At 42.6% G+C, this 23,354-nt stretch overlaps 1 protein-coding gene across 1 annotated transcript in view; it reads right to left on the bottom strand.

The window, feature by feature from the left end:
- Positions 1 to 5,574, bottom strand: part of edar (ectodysplasin A receptor) — a 74,836-nt gene extending 69,262 nt beyond the window's left edge. Inside the window, exon 1 of the mRNA XM_067985434.1 lies at positions 5,376 to 5,574. The gene's annotated coding sequence lies outside the window, so the exon portion shown is untranslated. The remainder of the gene's footprint in view (positions 1 to 5,375) is intronic.
- Positions 5,575 to 23,354: the final 17,780 nt, after the last annotated feature.

The raw sequence follows: 23,354 nt of genomic DNA, 5'->3' as shown, positions 1-23,354 counted from the left end.
TATTGTTTTGGTTTACCATTAGAAAAAAGTTATTAGAATTACTTGCAAAATAAATCGTAATGGTACAGTTGATAGCACAAACTACAAAAGAACTTCTTGAACATAACTGATTCTATCCATGATTCTCTTCCTTTTCTCCCCATTCTTTCTTCTTTATTATTTAGAATCATAGGGGTAATATTTCTGCAACAGTTCGCCCAATCTCCTGCTGTAACTTCAGCAGGAGAGCAGTGAAACCCCGGTGAAACAGTGGGAGATCAGGTGAACCCCCGTGGAAATTTTATCCCATAGAATTCTACTGTACAGGAGGCCGCCATTTGGCCCATCTGCTCCTGTACCACTGAAAGAGCTATCCATTTAGTCCCATTCCCCTGCCCTTTTCCCATTTCCTTTTAATTTTTTATTTTCAAATATTTGTCCTTCTATATCCTCTGCATAAATGATTTCTATATACAGAGTGAGAAAACCTTTTTGTCTATTAAGAACATTTATATATAGAGAAAAAATTCTATTTTTATACATTTTACAGTTGTTTATATCTTTCCCTGTATAATCTAATCTAATTCAGTTTTTTTTATGTTTAGAAGAATAAGTTTTGAACACTTTTGATGTTTTTGTCTGCTTCCATCCATTTTGAAAGTGAGAGCCAAATCCAAAACTTGGGCTTTGATTGGCTAAAAACCTGCTCCAAAAGAGGTTCAATCATCCGAAGATGTGGCCATGTCATTCTTTTTATTCTGCCAATGTTTTCCCTCCTCATCTTAACTCACTAATGTGAGGCACCATGGACATTGGAAATCCTCTGACACTTCACCTAAGTGCCCATTATTTAAGTGTGAGCCTTGACTGTGAATATTAGCAGACTCTTTGACCATGGAGAGCGTTACAGTGGATGTCAATCCTGTCCTTACCTGATGTCCACACACATGAATACCTCCAGCAAGATTGCTGAGCAATGATCAAAAACAGAGACTCATGCCAAATTTCCCATTCTAACCCAGAGACACTGAGGCCAGTTATAGTGCTCCTACTGCCATACTGGCTGAGAACAGCTAATTTAGCATAGGCTAGGAATCAAACCTGGGACCTTCCAGATGAATCTAGAGGTGCCAGGTGAATCTTTGATGCAATTTTCTTGGCTGAAATAAAAGTCTTAATTCATGGACAAAGTGAAGAAACAAGAGGGGTAAAATACAACTTCATTAGGGGTGCAAGATGGTTGGTAGCAGATTCCCTGCCTGTTATATTCCCTGTCCAATTTTCCTTTCCATTGAACGCACTTATTTCTTCATAAATCATTCCTTCTGGCTGGTAACCAATGTTTCCATTGCACCAGTCTATCCATACTCAACTGGACCAGCCATATAAATCACTCTTAATTCATAATAACCTCAAACTTCATGGTAAAACCGATCCTCTCCCTTTCAACTATTAAAACTGTGGATCACTGTCATCAGAGGAGAGGCATCACACTGGTAAATGTGGCTAAAGCCAATTTCAAGTTGTTTTCTATGGGGAAGAAAATCCCATGTACCTGTGTCAGGCTGGCAATTGATTTCTGACATTAGTTAAATTGGGACAGTGGTCAGTTTCCAACACAGGAATAGCCCAGGCTAGCTAAGCAGTTAAGAAAAGAAAGACGTTTGAATCACAGAAATGGACTTACAAACCTCCAACACATCTTCTGGAGCACTGCATTGTTCAATTTGGATAAGGCCTGAATAAAAATACATGGGGGGGGCGGGGCTCTTGCGTGTGACTGAACTACAAACATAGCCTAAAGGGATTTTACATTATAGATTGTCCAAAGAAACTACAGGAAAAATCTGCAAAAGAAAAGCAGGTACAATATTACAATTAGTGTGGAGAGGAGCCTTGCCAAATGCAACCTGCTGGAATACACACTGCAGCCAAATTAAAGGCAGTATTTAAATCATCACGGCAGCAATACTGTTGAAAATGTCATTGATGAGATTCTGATGAAAGATAACATCCTAACATTTGACTAATTGGAATGCAGTGATGCCCAAGATCTTGTGAAATCTGTGTTTATTCTCTACTGTGGGCTTGACACCTACTCCAGAATATGAGAATGAAGAAAAATTCAACAAATTTGGCACTGGTTTAGTGACTGAATAAATCATATTGGGATTCTGGGGTTATCATCAACATTTTGGGGAACACACCCAGCAATTCTGCCACTGGTTTATGGTGCTTGAACAAGTCTACTTCCACAGGATTCCAGGGTTTGATGGTGTTTTAGGGATTAAATTCTGTGATTTTCTCTATTTCCCCATGAAAACTGCCTTTTTAATTAAATAAATGCTAATTAAGTATGAAAAGCAACTTGATTGATTCCAACCAGCAAAAGAAAGACAGAAATACCCAAAATTGGACCCACTTAAATAAAAGCCTATTTTCTATATCAATAGTTCAGGCTGCTCAATGTCTGGCTCCCAATCAGCAGATCATGGTTTGAAGCTCTAACCTCATCTGATTAAGTTACATCAGTACACAGAACTTTGCACAGATGGAGGGTTCTACCGTGGGGATATACCAGAAAGAATGTTTCTCTCACTCTTATCTCAGTCTATTCCGAAATCAATACCATGTAGAGGCTTATCGTGAAGTGACATTAAAGCCTGTGATCCTGACTGTTCCACCCTCACAGCTAAGTGGGGTGGATGCTGCGTTGGGGATCAACTGGAAATAAATTAGGCAATAAAGGGCAAGGAAATAGTTTTTTTTCAAAAGCACATAGAATGTGCACAGCACCTCCCCCTACTCTTCAAAGTACAGTACTGAAGATGCCTACAGGCAAATGTGTTGGAGGTTTGTAAGTCCATTTCTGTGAATCAAATGTCTTTCTTTTCTTAACTGTGTGCTTAGCTAGCCTGGGCTGTTCCTGTGTTGGAAACTGACCAGTTCCTGCTGTAAATTATCTATCTTTCACTTACTGTAGATACTTCAATGGAGGATGATGCAGTAAATATGAACATGAAAATGCCTTAATTTAGATTCATACTATTTATACAATTCAATCAAATTATATGTAATATGATGCAAAGAGTAATAAACCAATAAATTATCTACTTCTTTACAATTATTTTATGTTGTCACTCCTTTTAAAGCAACATCTTCAAAAGCTGATAGTACAGGAAAAAAGTACTTGGTGTGCAGTTCTGGAATGTATTCTTTTTAGAATGTCTAATTACAGAGTTGTAGGGTAGTACTGGAACTTGTAAGGAAAAAAAACTATTATTTAAGTGAATTATTACTTGTATTCAGTTTTCTACTTCATTGTAATGTGGATCCAAAGAAAAGATTTTAAACACTAAAAATCCTAGTGTTAGTTATAATACATGCAGATCAACACCACCCTATAATACCAGTTTGCAAGTTATTGTGAGTAGAAATATTGTTCTGCTTTCTATTACCCTTCTGGAAATTATTACACTTGGGTGGTGCAACTCAAAATAAAGGCATAGTAGTTAATAATCTGTTATTAATGAAGGAAAAAGTATCTCTTTTTTAACAGAAATTCACGCATGGTTTGTCTTAATTTATGTTTTGTGGTGAGTGTCATGTCTCAGATCTTTTTTCTTGCTGCTCAGAGCTTCTTCCCTGAATTAAAGGTTCTAAATCTTCCAGAATTTCTGCTTCTCCAAATCTGAAACTCTGGCAGCAAAGGTCCAGGAAATTTAATTTAGTTGAATCCTTTACAATCAGAAGATTTAACTGATTTTTTTTTAAGAATAGCTACCTTTTTTCTATTGTTTTGTCCTGTTTCTAATCCCTTTGGATCACACATCAGCTATAGTTTAGATTTACTCTCAAAACTCCATCTAAGTCACTCTAAAAAAGTCATTGAGTGTCACATGAGGGAAGACAATACCTTAGATTTTCTTCTTCTTCCTCCACCACCGCCCCCCCCCCGCCCCCCACCATCCAATAGGGAAGAATCTTGCTTCTGATTTACACCTCCCAAAAGTGACATGGCTGAAATTGGGAACTCAGTGGAGTAAGGGATAAAATTCTCATCATGCTGATTCTTGCCACTTAGATTTTTGGTCAGTTTTGAAAGTGCAATCTTAATAATATGACTTGAAATTAAGGCATAGGGACTTGATAAAAAAATTAGAAAGTGGACATCTGAAAAAAATTACCAGTCATAAAGTGAACACCACTAGTAAAATACAATGGCCTATAAAAATGTACTTTACTGCTTTTCAAATTCAGGTGAATATTAAAAATGATTTCTGGAAAAACTTGAACAACAAGCTTCTTGTTTTTGGCAGTACAGCACTTTGAGCATGTTACAATTCATTCATTGATAAGTTACACTAATCATACTTTCAGTCACTTTTTTGTTACTAAAATACATTTCTCTGTTTAGTAATCACTGATATTTTGACCGCTGCCTTCATGGCAGGTCTGCAGGTTTCTGTTACTTGGAAGAGAGTTTTGTTCAGTTGAATAATACTTTTATTTGTTTCTGATGGAATGATGGCAATACCTCTGCTTCTTTAGCAGTCTAATATGTCTCTGTACCCAAGGCATTCATTTATTTAATGTTGAGGTAGCAGCTGTAATTCTATCTCAGGTGGCTGTTTCTTTGGTGGTTCACCAAAAGTCTATATGCTGATGGATTGATGGATTTCAAATGTGGGTCACACCATCTTGATACAAATGAAAGTTGTCTACCTTAATCAAAGCAATAAATTATTTTAAATAATTGTATTGTCCTTGCTAACTGCACATATTTAATTTTATTCTTTTTAGAAGGGCAGTATTATTTTTATACTCCCATGATTTATTTAAAACAAACCAGAGTAAATTAAAGTGTGGATTATAAGTCGTGTTGGATTCTGCACAATATTATGCATTAAAATATGCCAAAATATGTTGTGGCTATTTAAGGCTTCGATCAAAATACTATAGCATGCAACAGTGGGACAGTTGAAATGGAATTTGGTATTTGAAGGGTTAAATTATATTTTCTCTGGGATTCGGCTAGATTATATATAAAGCAAAATAATAAAAAAAAACTATATGCGATTTGTGAAGCCGTGTTAAAACTGTATTTATGCAATGATAATACTTGAACACTTTTTCGCTTAACTTCAAACAAAATAAGCCTACATCAAGTTAAATGTTCTTACGTTCCTAGAGAGTAATACATGCTCCGACGACAACTCTGAAACAACTGCCAGTTTAACGCAACCTATACTTTTAAAAGTGACAGCACCCCATCTATCTATTAATAGCCTTCTAATTCTCAACGCCCAGACACAATGCTAATTATACATGTGCGAAAGGGCACACACCTATCCGCGGTCTAATTCCGTACAAAGCGATTGATTTGAGGGACTTACCTGAGGCAACACTTCGAGATCGGCAGCAACAGACTTTTTTCCCAGTATTACCGAGCGACAAAGATAAGCGTGAAGGAAATGTTCGGATATTGTGAATAGTGTTTGACGGCGCTATAAGCCAACTAGCCTCTGTCCGCAGGTAACTGTCACTTTTGCAAATCCATCTTTGCGCTAAGGCGGACTTTCAGCTTCTCTCACAGTCTCTTCGCCCCTCGTTCCATCTGCTCCTCCTCCTCCCCCGGACGTCACTGTACAACATCTGGAGACTTATCTTTGCAGCTGGAGAACAGCGACCGACTCGCGCCCTCTGCAGGGTAGGGGTTGATACTGCGGCACACCAGCTGAAACAGTACAGCATAGAGATACATAATCATTTTTGCCCAGTAAAGTGCATAACTAAGGAAAAGGTGAAAAAAAAAACAAGATCTGTTGTACCCCGTTGACCGAGATGAGGAAAAAATTCTTCACTCAGAGGGTTGTGAATCTTTGGAACTCTCTATCCCAGAGGGCTGTGGCTGCTCAGTCGTGGAGTATATTCAAGATTTTTGGGCACTAGGGGAATCAAGGGCTATGGGGATAGGGCAGGAAAGTGGAGTTGAGGTAGAAGATCAACCATGATCTTATTGAATGGCAGAGCAGGCTCGAGGGGCCGTATGGTCTACTCCTGCTCCTATTTCTTATGTTCTTAATTCTCTCTGTCTCAGTTTGTGTAACAATTTCCTTCCCATTGTCTTCTTTCTCTTCTGTTTGTCTTTCACTTGCTCTGTGTGCATCTCTCATATATTTATTTATTAACATTTCTTCACAAAACTTGGGGGACAGATGAGCAAACGCTATTGAGGAGCTGCTACAACATGAAAGAGAAATTGGAGGTCAAGGCCTGGACTGGGAGGGACTGGAGGTTCAAACTGGAGGGAGGGGGCAGTGGCTAGGGTCTATCCTCTGCAGCAACAGGGGGCTGGGAATGAGAGAGAGGGGGGCTAGAGCCTGGTAGCAGATGTGGCAGTTTTGAGGAAATTTCAAAAATACATTTGTTTTCCCATTCCCCACAACAGGAATCTCTCTCTCTTTCTCTGTCCCCCTTAACAGATCTCGTTCTCATTCCCAAGAGTATTTCTTTCTTTACTCCTCCAGAGGGTCTCTGTATTCCCCCCCCCCCCCCAAAGTAATGCCTCTCTCTCCAGCTCCACGGGCCCCCTCATTCTGCACTTCTCAACAGGGGTCTCTCTCCCTGTTTACTTCTCTGTCTCCCTCAGCTCTCCACTTACAACAGGGTTTCTGTAAAGTAATAAAAGAATTTGTGTTTCCTTCTTCCTGTAGCTGTTTCTACTTCTCTCCTACTCTGTCATTCTTTCTGATATGTCTCTCTTTTTCTGTTTGTCTTTCACTGTATCCCATTGCCTGATTTAAATGAGGAAGGTGGGTTCATGAGTGGCAACAAATGCAGGCACAGCAGCACCCGCAGTGTTTTTTGTCTGCACCCTTTACTATCCAGGAGCTACATTTATCAACACTTTCACATGTACCTGGTCATATCAGAGGAGACCTGTCTTTGTTGCCTCCACTTCAAAGAGAGACTGTTACAGAGTCAGTACCATGGAATGGGAGTGACTCTTCTCTTAAAAATGAAGGTTATCACAGCATGAAGCTTTCACATTACCAGATCCCTCCAAGACACTGCAGGGATCATTTACCACATCAAGCAGTCTGCAGTGCACCTGTCTCAAGCCAGTGACAAATATTATGTCAGCATTGAGCAACATCTTCATCACTTTCCTTGTGGGAAGGAGAAATAAGTTGGATAGGGCACTTAGCTTTCCCCAGGTGATAGGGTTCTCTCGAGTGCAGGGCATCGTAGTTGGCACCCATGTGGACATCATACCATATCAACCCAATAGCATATATAACCAGAAAGAGTTTTGCATTGAGGTAGTATCTGGCCACAGAAACATCATTGTGCACATCATTGGCTTTTATTCAGGAAGCAGTCACAATGCCTTCATTAAACAGTAGTGCATGGTACGACATTATTTGAAAGAGAAGACATACTGGAGGAATGGTTCGCAGCAGACTAGGGCTAATAACTCTACATCTGTGGCTGCACACCTCATTGAGAACCCCCCTTAATAGCAGAGGAGTTCCCTGGCCTGGAAGTGAAGAGGGCACTTCCCTCTGCTGTCCTCCTGATACCAACAAACTTATTCTTCATTTGCAGTCAGGTACGAAGGAGCAGGGTGACTAAATTGATTTGGTTAGCAACCACCCTCCTTGCAGCATGCAATTGTGCTTTTACTGGAGGGGGTCCTTCAGCCCCAAATGGGGCCACTCTCCTTTGATGCATTTCCTGCAGCAGGATCTCCAATTTCACAGCATCAAAGGGAACAGTGTAGCCCACATGCTACTGCTGTGATATTGCAAGTTGGTTAGTCCACTTTTCTGCCATTACCACAGCTTTCCCTTTAATGGCGAGTTGTAGCTGTTTACAAGCTGCTGCTTTCCTGGATTTTACACCCTTGCAACCAAGCCATGTTTTTCATTTTCCAGTAATAGTCAAATTAGGGGAGGCACTCCCACTGCCCAATGTGCTGCTGCTCACCCTCTGAGCTGCTGGTGTAGGTGAGGCTGCACCAAGGCCCAGCTCAACCTGTTTTTTGCCGTTTTCACAAAATCAAAACTCAAGTGATTCAATTCAACTGACTTGGACAAACACATTAAAAAGCCTTTAACAAACTGCAAATAAAGTGTTGGGGAAAAAATAAAACAAAAATTAAATGCTACAGTACACTAATCAATCTCATGACATACATTTGCTTTACCCACCTGAACTGTGGCCTCATCATTCAGTAATCTTGTGGAAACCCCGTTTTGTTCATTTCATTCATGAGTGTAAGAAATTGGCATTTTCATGTGTCAAATGTATGTATGTTTACCTAAGTTTAGGCTGACCTAAACTTATAAATGTCAAATTTTTGAAGTTACAAATTAAATATTCATAGCTTCTGTATTCCTCCTGCATCTCATTGAATGGGGAGAGCAGAGGGGGAGGGTGGAAGGTGCCACATGTGCACTGTACTTGCTGCACTCTTCCTTTCACCTCTCCATATTATTTTTGTCCACTTTCCTCTGATTTTTATCCTCCTCAGGGTGTGATATCTACTTGTCTGCCCCAAGTACGCGTTTCCTCTTGTTACACCATTCTTTGGAGACCTGAAAATCATGCCTAAGACCTTTCCTCTCATCTGCTGCTCTAATCCCTACCAGTATCAGGCCTCTTATGGTTCTCCTCAGTTCAGTCCTTTCTGAGACTCTTACTACAATACCTCTTATCTGGTTTATATGATCTTTAGACATTACCGTCGATGACCTAATTTTGCTTCAGGTGTTTGACAGTACCTAAGTTTGCTATTGGTCCAAAATTGCTATCCTGCTGTATATACTGAGATGTTCACTTTTTTCCTTTATATGTATTTTCACTTGTTTTTTTGTTTCCTCGTATATTGCAGCTATTGCTATATATTACAAGAATTTAATAAAACAAAAAGTTAAAAAAATAGGTAAGCAACTATTAATACAATACAGTAAAAAAGCTAACTTTTTGGAACTCTCCTCTATAAACACTGCGTTTGATGGATACAATGGGGTACAAATTGGTCTAGGCCCATTTTCGGGGGCAGAATGGTCATCGCGCTCGGACAGTGCCCAATCACGTGGACGCAACTAAGATCCCAAATTGGTCCACCTGCCTAATTTACATGTAATTAGTGGCCTGCCAGCACGACTTGGCTGTTCATTGGCAGCTTGCCTAATGGGGGGAGGGGGAGGCGTCAATATCGCGCATCACTGACGCCACTTAAAGGCAGCCTGCACCTCTTAAAGGGAAAGTGCACTTTGGCTGCGAGCAACTATTAGTGAAAGTTGATGAAGCAGGCAGAGAAAAAGCTGTAAGGGCTTTTCCCGGTTTCCTGATGCTGCATTGGAGTTATTGGTGGAGGTGGTCGGCAGGAGGTCAGGACACCCCAGAATGCAGCTCGCGGGAGGAGGAGCTCACATCTTAACCCCTGCTGCAGAGGGCAAAGATGAAGACTTTGAGGGACCACCAGATATAAGAAAACTGATAGAAATACACAAGGATCTTCTAAGTGCACATAAAGTCCATCAGAGAGTTTGCACAAAATGTCGAATAGCACAGAGGAATCCAGCTGCAACTTGTGTGCTGTCTTAGTTCATGGCATCGAGACCATGCAGTCAACCATTGAGCGAGTGGTCAACTCTATGAGGACTGCAGGGGGCCCCACAGTGATGAAGCCGCTGGTGGCAGCTTCGATGGAAGCTCAGACTGCTGCCATCTTGGCTTTGGGGTCCAGCATCTCCACAGGCTTACAAAGCCTAAAGAAGACCATGGATGGGGTTTTAAGAGTGTCCCATCGCGCCTGCACTCTGTTCTCGCACAGAGCAGTGAGAGTGCTGAGGCTCAGCTCCCTGATAGTGGCATTGGCTCCATGAAAGAGGTACATGCTGTTCTCTCTCAGGATGACAGCATGTCTGCTCCCTGCCACAATCTCAACCAGTGCCTTTGTTGATGCCAGACATCAAGCTGGACCAGACTGACCTAGTTGAAGCCGAGATCCAGCAGTCTGCAGCTGGGTCCTCAACGATCCGAGCTCCTTGAGATGCCTACCATAGCAATCTCAAGTGCCCTCAGCAGAAGCTCAGCAGCCTTCCACCTCCCAAACTGAAGCTACTGAGGAACCACCTTGTACGAGCGAATTTTGCAGTGCAAAATTGTGCAACATGCAGCAAACAACCATGAATTATGACAGTCGCTCTGGTCTCTATTGCAACATGCCTCCAGGGCTTTTGAGATATTTGAGCCTTTGCTTCAAGACCCATGTGGTCTGCTCTATAAGGACCCTGGTTCTGCGGTGGGTCTTATTGTACCGGTGCTCCGCATCTGTGCCCAGGTTCCGGATGGGAGCCATGAGCCAAGTGTTGAGGGGATGCCCTTTGTGCACAATCAGCCAACCACCGACCCGAAGGTGTGGGTGAGATAGAGGGGGTATTGAGGACTAGCATACTACTGCCAGGAAACTGGGCACAGACCTACAATATGCTTTGCCTGTGGTCACACACCAGTTGTACATTTAACGAATGGAAGCCTTTCCTGCAATAAAAAAGTACTGGTTCATTGCAGGGAACATGCAGGGTTATGTGGATGCAGTCTATTACTTCTTGCACATGTGGAAAGCAAATAATTCTTGAAAACCCCAAGGCTCTTTCTTGTTGCTTCCATGGATAAGGTGATCAATTGTTAGAATCTTGCAAATAGTGCACAGCAAACTGGCTAATGTTGCTGATGTTTCCGGATGAGGTCTGGAATGGTCCAGATGCATAAAAGTTTAACACCATTAACTTCGCTGCCTCAGGAAGTGCTGTCCATGCCCTCGTACTGATCTCCAATTCATGCTGCAACATCTGGTAAAGCTCAGTAACTGCCTCCCCGCTGAAGCCTAACCACCTTACACACTGCTTCTCGGTCAGTTTCAGGTATGAGATTCTATTTCGAAAGACCTTCACCCCGTAATGCCTCCTGTGCTGATCCCTCTTTTGCCCTCTCCTAGCAGTCTCTCCAGCTCAGTACTGCCTTCCTTGCTGCTGCTGCTTCTCTCCTTCATGTGGCAACCTCAAGGGTAATCCAAGTAGCAGATCCATGTTGCAGATAGTGCAGAAGCCAATGATGGTAAAAAGCACAGCCCCTATCAAAATTATTCTCCCAAACAAACGGATAGCTCAAAAACAGCCAAGATTGCCAAAAAATTAGCCTTAAAACACCCCAGCAGCATATGCAACCTAACCAGAGATTTACCTTACTAGTGTTGATGATCCCTTTAAATATCGCTGCTACAGACTCCATCCTGACTGTTTTGCTGGGCAGGGTTAGGAACTGATGAACCAGGCGCTCCCAGTGACCAATTTCACAAAAAGATTCAGGTGTAGGACCCTTATTAACGTATTTTAATGATGCCAACGTTTGTTTCAGGCCTAGGATGTCTAATGAGGGGAGAAGAGAGGAATGGGGTGGGATGGGGTGGGCATGGGGCCCAGCATTTTCTGCAGAGCCAGGAGCAGCAGCAATAACATGATGAGGGGTAGCAGCACTGAGAGAGAAGCAGCCAGTAAAGGGGTGAGTGAAACACAGGGACCTTACTGTGGGTAAACAGTGAAAGATTGTTTCCACTGCTGGGCGAATGGGGAACAAAGGTGCAAAGACCGAGGGTTCTCACTGCGCTCAGGGAGTCTCACAAGCTTCAAAACATGGTGGAGTGAGATACAGGAGGGCCGAGTACGAGCCAACAGCAGCCTACAGTAGTGCTGTGGAGCTGGGAGGAGCACTCACGCTCCTCCATGCTCCACAGAAGGAAAAGTAAAAAAAAACCTTTATGGGCTGCTGTAGAATTGAAAATCTAGCTGGAGTTTGCAAGCTCCACCTAGATTTTCATGCATTTTGGTACGCCTAAAATCAGTGAGGACCAATATGGCGGCGGCCATGCTGCTGGCGCAGATTTGGTCCAAAATCTTGCGACCAGAAATTGGTATACATTGCACCCATTTTACACCCAAAAATGGGCAAGACACATACCAATTTCTACCCCAGTGTGTTCAAATAACATGTGTGGCCCAAGTCAAGTGCCAGGATGTCGGATCAGGCCCACCATGTAAATTGAGTTTGATACCTCTGCTGTAGGTGATAGATGGGAACAGTTCAAACACAAGCACGGTACATACATTCAATCTGCTTTCGTTTTGATGAATATCATATTTTTTCCCTTCAGGCTCTTTTACTCAAATCCCCAAGCTGCAACAGATTTTTATTACTTTTTATTACGGGTGATAAAATGCGGCCCAATACTTCAAGCTCTCACAGAGTATTTTTCTGATAACTCCCTTGATATGCTATATTCCTTGTGGAGCTATTAGTCTCATTATCATATATAGTATTTTGATTTTCAGGGGACTGGAGGAGAGACCCCATTAACTCTGATTGTGTAAATAGCTATTGATCATCATTGACAAGGATAATTGATGATTTTACCAGTAACAGAACTCTATCTTTGTGATACGTAATTTGTTATTTAACTTACCAGCAGTCAAAGGATTACATAGAATTATGTGACAAATCTGTCACCTTTAATCAGTCATATTTCCCCTTTAATTAAATTAGAAGTGATTAAGTACACATGGGTATAACCCAGCAATTAAAATGAGAAATCCTCCAATTAGGCATCTCCATAGATGCATTTAAGGGGAAGCTAGATAAATACATGAGGGAGAAAGGAATAGAAGGATAAGTTGATAGGGTGAGATGAAGTAAGGTTGGAGGAGGCTCGTATGCAGCATAAACACTGGCATAGACCTGTTAGGCTGAATGGCCTGTTTCTGTGCTGTAAATACTATGTAACATTATGTAACATTATGTAGGTAACATACACATTAAAATTACACTGTAAGATATAGGAATGAACTCAACATATTTCTGAACATATTCTTTCCATTGTTTTAGTGACGGTATTAATCCATTTATTTTAAACAGCAACAATTTTGATTTAAAAAGCACCTTTATAATGCAGTGAAGGTCCCAAGATACTTCCCAGAGGAGAAATGCCAAGAACAGTTAGAAGAAGTAATTGAAAGCATTGTCAAAACAATAGGTCTTGAGACTTTGAAAGCAGAAAGAGAAGTAGCGAGAGGAGTTTAGGGAGAGAGTTCCAGAGAGTAGGGTGAGATAGTTGAAGAATCAGCAAGCATTGGTGGAGCAGGGGAGCCCAGAGTTGGAGGATCAAAAGGTATCGGCTGGAAAATAAAGCTGGACGAGGTAGGGCGATGCGATGCCATTAGCAGGGGGAATTTGCAAATATGGCTAAAAAAATTAAATTCAGTACATTGAGGATAAGCAGCCAATGAAGATTGATGAGGATGGGGTACTGTGTGGAAGGGACTTGGTCCGAGACAGATTGCAAGCAACAGAGTTTTGGATGAGTTGGAGTTTGTGTAGGGTAGGATTCTGGTGGCATTCAAGAAATGTACTGCGGAAGCTGGATGCAACAAAAACAGAATCGACTTATTAACAAAATTGAAGCCCATGGGATTAAAAGGGCAATGGCAACATGGATATGAAATTGGCTAAGGGATAGAAAGCAGGGAGTAGTGGTGAATGGTTGTTTTTCAGACTGGAGGGAAGTATACAGTGGTGTTCCCCAGGGGTCGGTATTCGGACCACTGCTCTTTTGATATATATTAATGACCTGAATTTAGTTACACAGGGCATAATTTCAAAGTTTACAGATGACACGAAACTTGGAAAAATAGTAAACATTGAGGAGGATAATAATCTTTGAAGGCCGCAGAACAAGTAGAGAAGGTTGTTAAAAAAGCATATGGGATCCTGGGTTTTATTAATAGAGGCATAGAGTACAAAAGCTAAAACCTCTATAAAACACTGGTTAGACCGCAGCTGGGGTATTATGTTCAATTCTGGGCACCACACTTTAGGAAGGATGTCAAGGCCTTGGAGAGGGTTCAGAGGAGATTTATTAGAATGGTACCAGGGATGAGGGACTTCAGTTATGTGGAGAAACTGGAGAAGCTGGGGTTGTTCTCCTTAGAGCAGAGAAGGCATAAGGGGAAATTTAATAGAGGCATTCAAAATCATGAAGGGTTTTGATAGAGTAAATAAGGAGAAACTGTTTCCAGTGGCAGAAGGGTCGGTAACCAGAGGACAAAGATTTAAGGTAATTGGCAAGAGCCATAGGTGAGATGAGGAGAAATTTTTTTACGCAGTGAGTTATTATGATCTGGAATGCATTGCCTGAATGGATGGGAGTTATTATGATCTGGAATGCATTGCCTGAATGGATGGTGGAAGCAGATTCAATAGTAAATTTCAAAAGGGAATTGGATAAATACTTGAAGGGGAGAAAATTGCAGGGCTATGGGGAAAGGGCAGGGGAGTGGGACTAAATGGATAGCTCTTTCTAAGAGTCAGCACAGGCACGATGGGCCGAATGGCTTCTTTCTGTGCTGTAAGTTTCTGTGATTCTATGAAGGGTCTCAGCAGTGATGTGGTGAGGTAAGGGTGAAGACAATGTTGCGGAGATAAAATGTAAGTGGTCTTGGTGATGGATAGGATATTGGGTTCGAAACTCAGCTCAGGTTTAATCAAGATACCGAAGTTATGATTAAGTTTCAAAATGTGTATCTATTATCCCACAGTATAATTCCAAGAGACTTTTCAACGGGGGATCTTAAAGGTAAGACTGAATTTTGACTTGAAAGTAAAATTTTCCTTTACAGAATTAAAGTTACCATTCCAAAATCTGTGTGCTCCTACAATATACCTATTAATAAACATTTAATGTGTGGCCACTTAAGAAAGCACAGGCAGTATTGATGTGTAAATTTAAATTAAATTCTCGGAATGTAGAACTGTGTCAAGAATTAGTCATAATCACTGGACAATCAGACTACTCATCATTGATAAAGTGATGCAGTAAGCACAAGTAATGCTAACATTGAATTCTCATTAATGTTCATTAGTAGATAGTTAATGGAGATTTATGGAGCTGACTGATCGTCAGGCAGCGCCAATACCCAATACTTCTGCCGCCTTGAATTTAAATTTCATTTGGTGCCCCAATCCCAAAGTACCACCTATGTTTGTGCCCATTCACCATTGACCAGAAACTTAACTGGGCCAGCCACATAAATACTGTGGCTACAAGAGCAGGTCAGAGGCTGGGTATTCTGTGGTGAGTGACTCACCTCCTGACTCCCCAAAGCCTTTCCACCATCTACAAGGCACAAGTCAGGAGTGTGATGGAATACTCTCCACTTGCCTGGATGAGTGCAGCTCCAACAACACTCAAGAAGCTCAACACCATTCAGGACAAAGTAGCCCTCTTGATTGGCACCCCATCCACCACCCTAAACATTCACTCCCTTCACCACCGGCGCACCGTGGCTGCAGTGTGTACCATCTACAGGATGCACCACAGCAACTTGCCAAGGCTTCTTCGACAACACCTCCCAAACCCGCGACCTCTACCACCTAGAAGGACAAGGGCAGCAGGCACATGGGAACAACACCACCTGCATGTTCCCCTCCAAGTCACACACCATCCCGACTTGGAAATATATCGTCGTTCTTTAATCATCGCTGGGTAAAAATCCTGGAACTCCCTACCTAACAGCACTGTGGGAGAACCTTCACCACACAGACTGCAGCGGTTCAAGAAGGCGGCTCATCACCAACTTCTCAAGGGCAATTAGGGATGGCCAATAAATGCTGGCCTTGCCAGCGATGCCCACATCCCATGAACGAATATACAAAAAAAATTCTATACAATTGTTTCTGCTTGTATTCTTACCAGCTTTGTTAAATATTTTAGCTTTCTTTTAGAGGAATGGGGTTGTGTTTATCAAGCCAACAAATATCTGTGCTGGAAAACCAATCACATTTCCATTTTTGTCATCCAACATAAAGCTTCCTTTCTGTGCCCTGACATTATGGGATGAACTGCTGGTTGCTATGTGTAGAGAAAGTGAAGGTTAAATTGGTTAACCCCCGAAAAGGGACGCTGGGATCACAGTGAGTGATTAACCCGCACCTGTTGGTTGCAATGAAGGCAGCTCGCAACATTTGTGCTGCCTGATGGTTTCTATGATTGCTGTGTGCAGCCTGCGCTACCTGCACTGTTGATTGGCTGCACCATCAGCGGGGGCCCCAATATCGGGAGAGGCTGGCACCACTTAAAGGCAGCCTGCACCTCTTAAAGGGGAAGTGCACTGTGGCTGCATGAAGTGCTGGAAGTGCTTTAGGAAGTGAACCTGCGGTGGAATATACTGAAGAATGGCTGCGTCAGCGAGAGAGCCATCCTATATCTGCAGGGGGGCAGGAGGCCCTCCAGACATATGCTGAAGAGGCAGTGGGAGGCTGTGGCGAACGAGGTAATTCCAGGAACATTGCACCGTGCACATGGATGCAGTGCATGAGAACATAAGAACATAAGAAATAGGAGCAGGAGTAGGCCATTCGGTCCTTCAAGCCTGCTCCGCCATTCAATAAGATCATGGCTCATCTTCGACCTCAACTCCACTTTCCTGCCCGATCCCCATATCCCTTGATCCCCCTAGAATCCAAAAATCTATCGATCTCAGCCTTGAATATACTCAATGACTCAGCATCCAAGCCCTTTGGGGTAGAGAATTCCAAAGATTCACAGCCCTCTGAGTGAAGAAATTCCTCCTCATCTCAGTCTTAAATGGCTGACCCCTTATCCTGAGACTATACCTCCTAGTTCTAGACTCTCCAGCCAGGGGAAACAACCTCTCAGCATCTACCCTTTCAAACCCTCTCAGAATCTTACATGTTTCAATGAGATCACCTCTCATTCTTCTAAATTCCAGAGAGTATTGGCCCATTCTACTCAACCTCTTCTCATAGGACAACCCTCTCATCCCAGGAATTAATCCAGTGAACCTTTGTTGCACTGCCTCTAAGGCAAGTATATCCTTCTTTAGATAAGGAGACCAAAACTGTACGCAGTACTCCAGGTGGGATCTCACCAAAGTCCTGTACAATTGTAGTAAGACTTCCTTATTCTTGTACCCCAACCCCTTCGCTATAAAGGCCAACATGTCATTTGCTTTCCTAATTGCTTGCTGTACCTGCATGCTAACTTTTTGTGTTTCTTGTACCAGGACACCCAAATCTCTCTGAAAACCAACATTTAATAGTTTCTCACCTCTTAAAAAATATTCTGTTTTTCTATTCTTCCTACCAAAGTGAATAACCTCACATTTCCCACATTATATTCCATCTGTCACCTTCTTGCCCACTCACTTAACCTGTCTATATCCCTTTACAAACTCTTTGTATCCTCCTCACAGTTTACTTTCCCACCTAGCTTTGTATCGTCAGCCAACTTGGATTCATTACACTCGGTCCCTTCATCTAAGTCATTAATATAGATTGTAAATAGCTGATGCCCAAATACTGATTCTTGCGGCACCCCACTAGTTACAGCCTGCCAACCTGAAAATGACCTGTTTATCCCTACTTTGTTTTCTGACCGTTAACCAATCCTCTATCCATGCTAATATGTTACCCCCAGCCCCATGAGCCCTTATCTTGCGTAAGTGCAGGAAGAAGTTCAATGATTTGACATGAATGGTCAAAGTGAGTAAGTTCAAGTTTCAAGTGGCATATCATACCAACTGCACCACTAGCGTCATCCACTGCTCAATGCATTACACCCCCCATCACCCACCTACCAACAAACTCTTTCAATCACTACTCAACCCTTCAAATGTCATGTTGCATCTCACCCTCACACATTACCACTGTTGCAAGCCAAACACCCACAACTCACAGGTCGCACACACTGGCAGTTATTCAATCATGACAGCCGTATCAGGAACGTATAAGCAGGAGTAGGTCATTTCGCCCCTTGAGCCTCTTCCGCCATTCAATGATATCATGGCTGATCTGTGACCTAACTTCATATACCCACCTTAGCCCCATATCCCTTAATACCTCTGGTTTACAAAAATCTATCAATCTCAGATTTAAAATTAACAATTGAGCTAGCATCAACTGCCATTTGCGGAAGAGAGTTGCAAACTTATATCACCCTTTGCGTGTGGAAGTGTTTCCTAACTTCACTCCTGGCTCTAATTTTTAGCCTATGTCCCCTAGCCCTAGACTAGCCCTAATCAATGGAAATAGTTTCTCTCTATCTACCCTATCAGTTCCCCTTAATATCTTGAAAACTTCAATCCAATCACCTTTTAATCTTCTAAATTCCAGGGAATACAATCTTAGTGTAATCACAGATCAGCCATGATGCCATTGAATAGCAGAACAGGCTCAAGAGGCTAAATGATCTACTCCTGTTCCTATGTTCCTATGTTCTTAATCTCCTCGTAATTTACCCTTGGAGTCCAGGTATCATTCTAGTAAATCTACGCTACACTCCCTCCAAGGATAATATATCCTTCCTAAGGTGCTGTGTCCAGAACTGAACACAGTACTCCAGGTGTGGTCTAACCAGGGCTTTGTAGCTGTGGCATAACATCTACCCCCTTGTATTCTAGTCCTCCAGATATAAAGGCCAGCATTCCATTAGCCTTTTTGCTTATTTTCCGTACCTGTCCATGACATTTTAATGATCTATGTACATGTACCCTAAGTCTCTCTGGACCTCCACTGTTTCAAGCTTTTCACCATTTAGAAAGTACTCTGATCTATCCTTTTTAGGTCCAAAGTGGATGACCTCACACTTTCTTACATTGAAATCCATTTGCCACAGTTTTGCCCATTCACTTAATCTATTAATACCTCCTGTAATTTTATGTTTCCATCTACACTGCTTACAATGCTGCCTATCTTTGTGTTATCAGCAAACTTGGATATGTGGCTCTCTATCCTGTCATCTAAGTCATTAATAAATACATCAACCAAACATCTTGTTGGACGCTCACTGACACACTTCCCGCTTTCATGCAGGAGAAGGTGGCGCTCAACAGCAGATAGCAGGAAAGAACGGACGGAGGACAGGCACGCCTACACGTTCTCACCCCCATGGAAGAGACGGTGATGTCCATCACTGGATGGGCCATGGCTGAGGCTGTGGCCACTGCTGGTGCTGGAGGTAACGATGATAAGGGTCTCTGCATACCTAATCCTCCTTCTCACTTCCCACAATCTTTTCTGACTCATGTGTTGCAGATGGTGTCAGCATGCACATCTTACTTTCTCCTCTCCCCTCACCACAACTCAACCTGTGTCGATTTGTCATTTCAGATACCCAAGAACTAGAACCTGCACAGTCAGAGGAGGCAGAGGCAGACGACAGTGATAATGACCCCGTCACTTGATCTTACACTCACAGCCACCGGCTCAAATACTGACACTGCGCGTAGCTTAGAGGTTAGGATAGAGGAGGGATCTGCACATGGTGAGACACCAGGCACAGGTGCACAGGAGCTGGGGTGGGGAGAACAGATACCGCAGATGCCAGCTTGCCGGGGAGGGCAAGGTCGCACACTAGTTCTGCAGCAGAGGAGTCAGATGATGACTTTGATGGGCCAGGCCATAGAAGAAAGCTAATGGGTGTACACAACCAGATGCTTGGTGCACTGGAAAGCCTGCCAGAAAGCCTGCGCACAATTTCAAGGGGCATGGAGGAGTCCAGCTCCAACTTGGCACATGGCTTAGCGCAGAGCTTGGAGTCCATCCTATCCCTATGTCACAGCTTCCATTGCAGCACAAACATCTGCCGTCCAAGGTCTGACTGCTTTGGGAGCTCAGACTGATGCATTGGGAGCTCCGACTGCTGCTATCGTGGCTCGAGGTTCCACTGTGGAACAGGGCTTACAGGGCATCATAGCAGCCCAGCAATCTGTTCCCCAACAGATCACCAGGATTGCTAAGGTGCTGCCCAGGGAGAGTGGCAGTGACACCATGGAAGACAAACCTGCTGTCCTCTCTCAGGATGACAGCATTCCTGCTCCCACCCCTGCCACTCCGCCAGTGCCCTTGCCCTGTCAGCCGCCCAGGCCGAGATGGTGCAGTCTGAAGCCAGGCCCTCCCGGCCCAGAGCTGCTCGAGGTCGTCCTCCATGGCCACCTGCACGCTCCTCAATTGAAGGTCAGCAGCCTTCCACCACCCATGCACCAGCCACTGTGGGTGCATCTCGTAGAAGCACTAGGAAAGGTAAAGGCACACGAAAGGCAGGCATGAAGGGAATGCACAAGGGTGAATAGTATCAGTTTGTTTGAAACAAATGATGTGTAAATCTATAAATGTGGTTATGAATTTGTATTTGGTGTTGGTTTTCATTTCTGTGAATAGCTGAGGGAGGAAGCAATGTGTAATCATAAGGAGGACGATTTTATGGTCATATGGGAGAGGAAAGGTAACATAAGAAAGGTAAAGAGTGTGGGACTGTTGGTAAATAGGGAGGTAGCGTTGAGGTTACTGGTATTGTTCATTAATCACTTGATCACACAGAGCCCTCGCAGACAGGGCCTGTCTACCTTGTTGCATCCCTGTCTCTTCCTCCACTTCCTCCTCCTTCTACTCCTCCTCCACTTCCTCCTCCTTCTCTTCCTCCTCGTTCTCCTCATCCTCCCTCTTCTGGCAGCTTGTCCTGCTCTGCGTGGCCTCTCTGCATGCTCCCAGTCATGTTCAATTTGCAGAGGAAGACATAGCAGGCCGTCCATGTCTGGAAGCAACTTTGATCAGTACACTATTTTAAATGCCACTAACAGTACTGCAAGACCAGCCAGGCCACTCTCTATATAACTTTCTCCAAGTATAGGAAACTTCCACAAACACACACAATTGTACCAGCAGCCGGAATAACTAATCCAGCAACTAACCTGTAACTCCTGCATGCTCCCTTTAAATAGCGCTGGTGGGGGATGGGGGTCCTTCATGCCCTTTAACTCCTGTTCAGCTGTGCGAGCTTAGGACAGTGCATTAGCTGGAGCAGGGAATTCGAAAATGCCACCGGCTGCTTTAAATCAGTGTTGCACACTGATTTACGTCATAATCTCCCTACTCTACATGCTTCCAGCATTTGTTAACCACCTTTACCAATATGGTGTCCTGCATACGTCACGCAGGAAGTGCGCCGCTCATCTCAGATGCAATTTTCGGGGCTTAGGTGTCCGCGTGGCGCCTAAAAAACGGGCACTACGCGGCCCAATTTAGCCCCAAATGTAACTGCATTTGAAAAGAATGTGCTTACGATTTTGTTACATATGGCGACGAAAGCAATTCTTCCCCCCGCAGTGTCTTAATCTTAACCTCAAAGGAGCATCCATACTGAAAGCAGTGTGACATTTTCAGTTCTCACCCCAGTCTCACTAAAAGATCCTGCCAATTTAATAGCAAATCGCAGGTACAAAACACTAGTATGCTAACCCATTGCACCACACAGTCTCCTATTTATAGTCTGCTTTTAAATAATTATGTGTGTTTTCTACTCTAATTACCATTATGTCTCAGTCATGCTGAGCATAGTAAAGGCAGATGTAAGGGTAATGAACATAATAGTGATTTAGGATTTGCATATCTCACCATGGGAACAGTACTATACAGTACTAGTACCATTTTATTTATTTTTGCAGCAGCAATAGATTACTAGAAAATACATTGGGGCAGAAATCGCTCTCGAAATAGCGCTCTCCGTTGTCAGTGGCGAAATGGAGGAACAAGTTTCGGCGTTTGCACGTGCGCAGTGAAACGTGGAAATCCGGAACTTGCTCCTAGTAGTTCGCCAGTGATATGACAGCTTCGAATTAAAGGGACGTTGCACGCTGCAATCAGTGAAATCATTGAAAAATCGCAAACTTACTTATCTGCCCAGCTGGAAAGTAACTAATTACGCAACTAAACAGGTACGCTTAAAAATACAGGTCTAAACTCAGTTTTAACAGCACGGTAAGTCTTAATGACTGCCAAACAACTAAAAATTAACTTTTAAAAATATGGAGTCTCATTACTCCTTAATTTAATAGTTTTTGATCATTAAAAATTTTTTTAAAAAAAATTAAAAAAAATATTTTTTAACTTTTCCCTTCTGTCTCTTTTATTTAATTCAATTATTTCTTACTCTCTCTTTTCTTCGCCATCTATAACTGTTTTTACATTGATTTAAAATGTTGTACCTTTCACTTCCTGATTTTCATGTTCCAAGACTGCAGAGACAGTGAACGCATCGGTCAAAAATGCTGCAATCTGATTGGTTGAGCTGAGAGATCGCTCCTCTCGCTTCTCCCAGAGTCCTAACTTCGCTTAACCTGACGCTGGGCTCTTCTTCACTTCCTATTAGAGGAAATGGCCGATGAAAAGACCACGGTAAGTTAGTGGGTTAGTGGCGAGCAGTGTTGGTTTGAGCGATTTCTACCCCATTAAGGCAAATTACAGGATAAACTATATAATAAGATAATAAAGAATAATCTAAAGCAAGATATATAATTATTACAAACATAACTTCAGGACTTTACCTGTGAGATCACCTCTCAAACTTCTAAACTCCAGAGAATATAGGCCCTTTTTACTCAATCTTTCCTTATAGGACAACCCTCTTATCCCAGGAAACAATCTAGCGAACCCCTTTGTTGCACCCCCTCTAAGGCAAGAATATCCTTCCTTAGGTAAGAAGACCAAAACTGTACACAGTACTCCAGGTATGGTATCACCAGAGCCCTATATAATTGCAGCAAGACTTCCTTTCTGTTATACTCCAACCCCCTTGCAATAAATGCTAACATACCATTTGCCTTCCTAATTGCTTGCTTTACCAGCATGTTAACTTTCTGTGATCTGTGTACAAGGATACCCAAATCCCTCTGACAACCAACCTTTCTTAATCTCTCACCTTTTAAAAAATATTCTGCTTTTCTATTCTTCCTACCAAAGTGGATAATTTCACATTTCCCCACATTATACTCCATCTGCCACCTTCTCGCCCACTCAATTAACCTGTCTATATCCCTTTGCAGCCTCTTTGCGTTATCCTCACAGCTTACTTTCCCACCTAGCTTTGTATATTACTGCCACTGGTTCCCTCTCATTTGCCCTGCTAGTTACACCCACAAAAAACTCTAATGGGTTTGTCAAACATGATTTCCCTTTCATAAAACTATGTTGACTCTGCCTAATCATATTATGATTTTTTAAGTGGCCTGTTACTACGTTCTTAAAAATAGATTCCAGCATTTTCCCTACTTTTGATGTCAGGCTAACTAGCCTATAGCTACCTGTTTTCTCTCTCCCTCCTTTCTTGAATAGCGGGGTTACATTTGCTACCTTCCAATCCATGGGGACCGTTCTAGAATCTGGGGAATTCTGGAAGATCAAAACCAATGCATCCACTATCTCTGCAGCCACATCTTTTAAAACCCTAGGATGTA

This window comes from Heptranchias perlo, chromosome 6, assembly GCF_035084215.1.
Source record: "Heptranchias perlo isolate sHepPer1 chromosome 6, sHepPer1.hap1, whole genome shotgun sequence".
Lineage (NCBI taxonomy): Eukaryota > Metazoa > Chordata > Chondrichthyes > Hexanchiformes > Hexanchidae > Heptranchias > Heptranchias perlo.
Note: the sequence above shows the minus strand (reverse complement) of the source record. Positions and strands in the feature narration are given on the sequence as shown.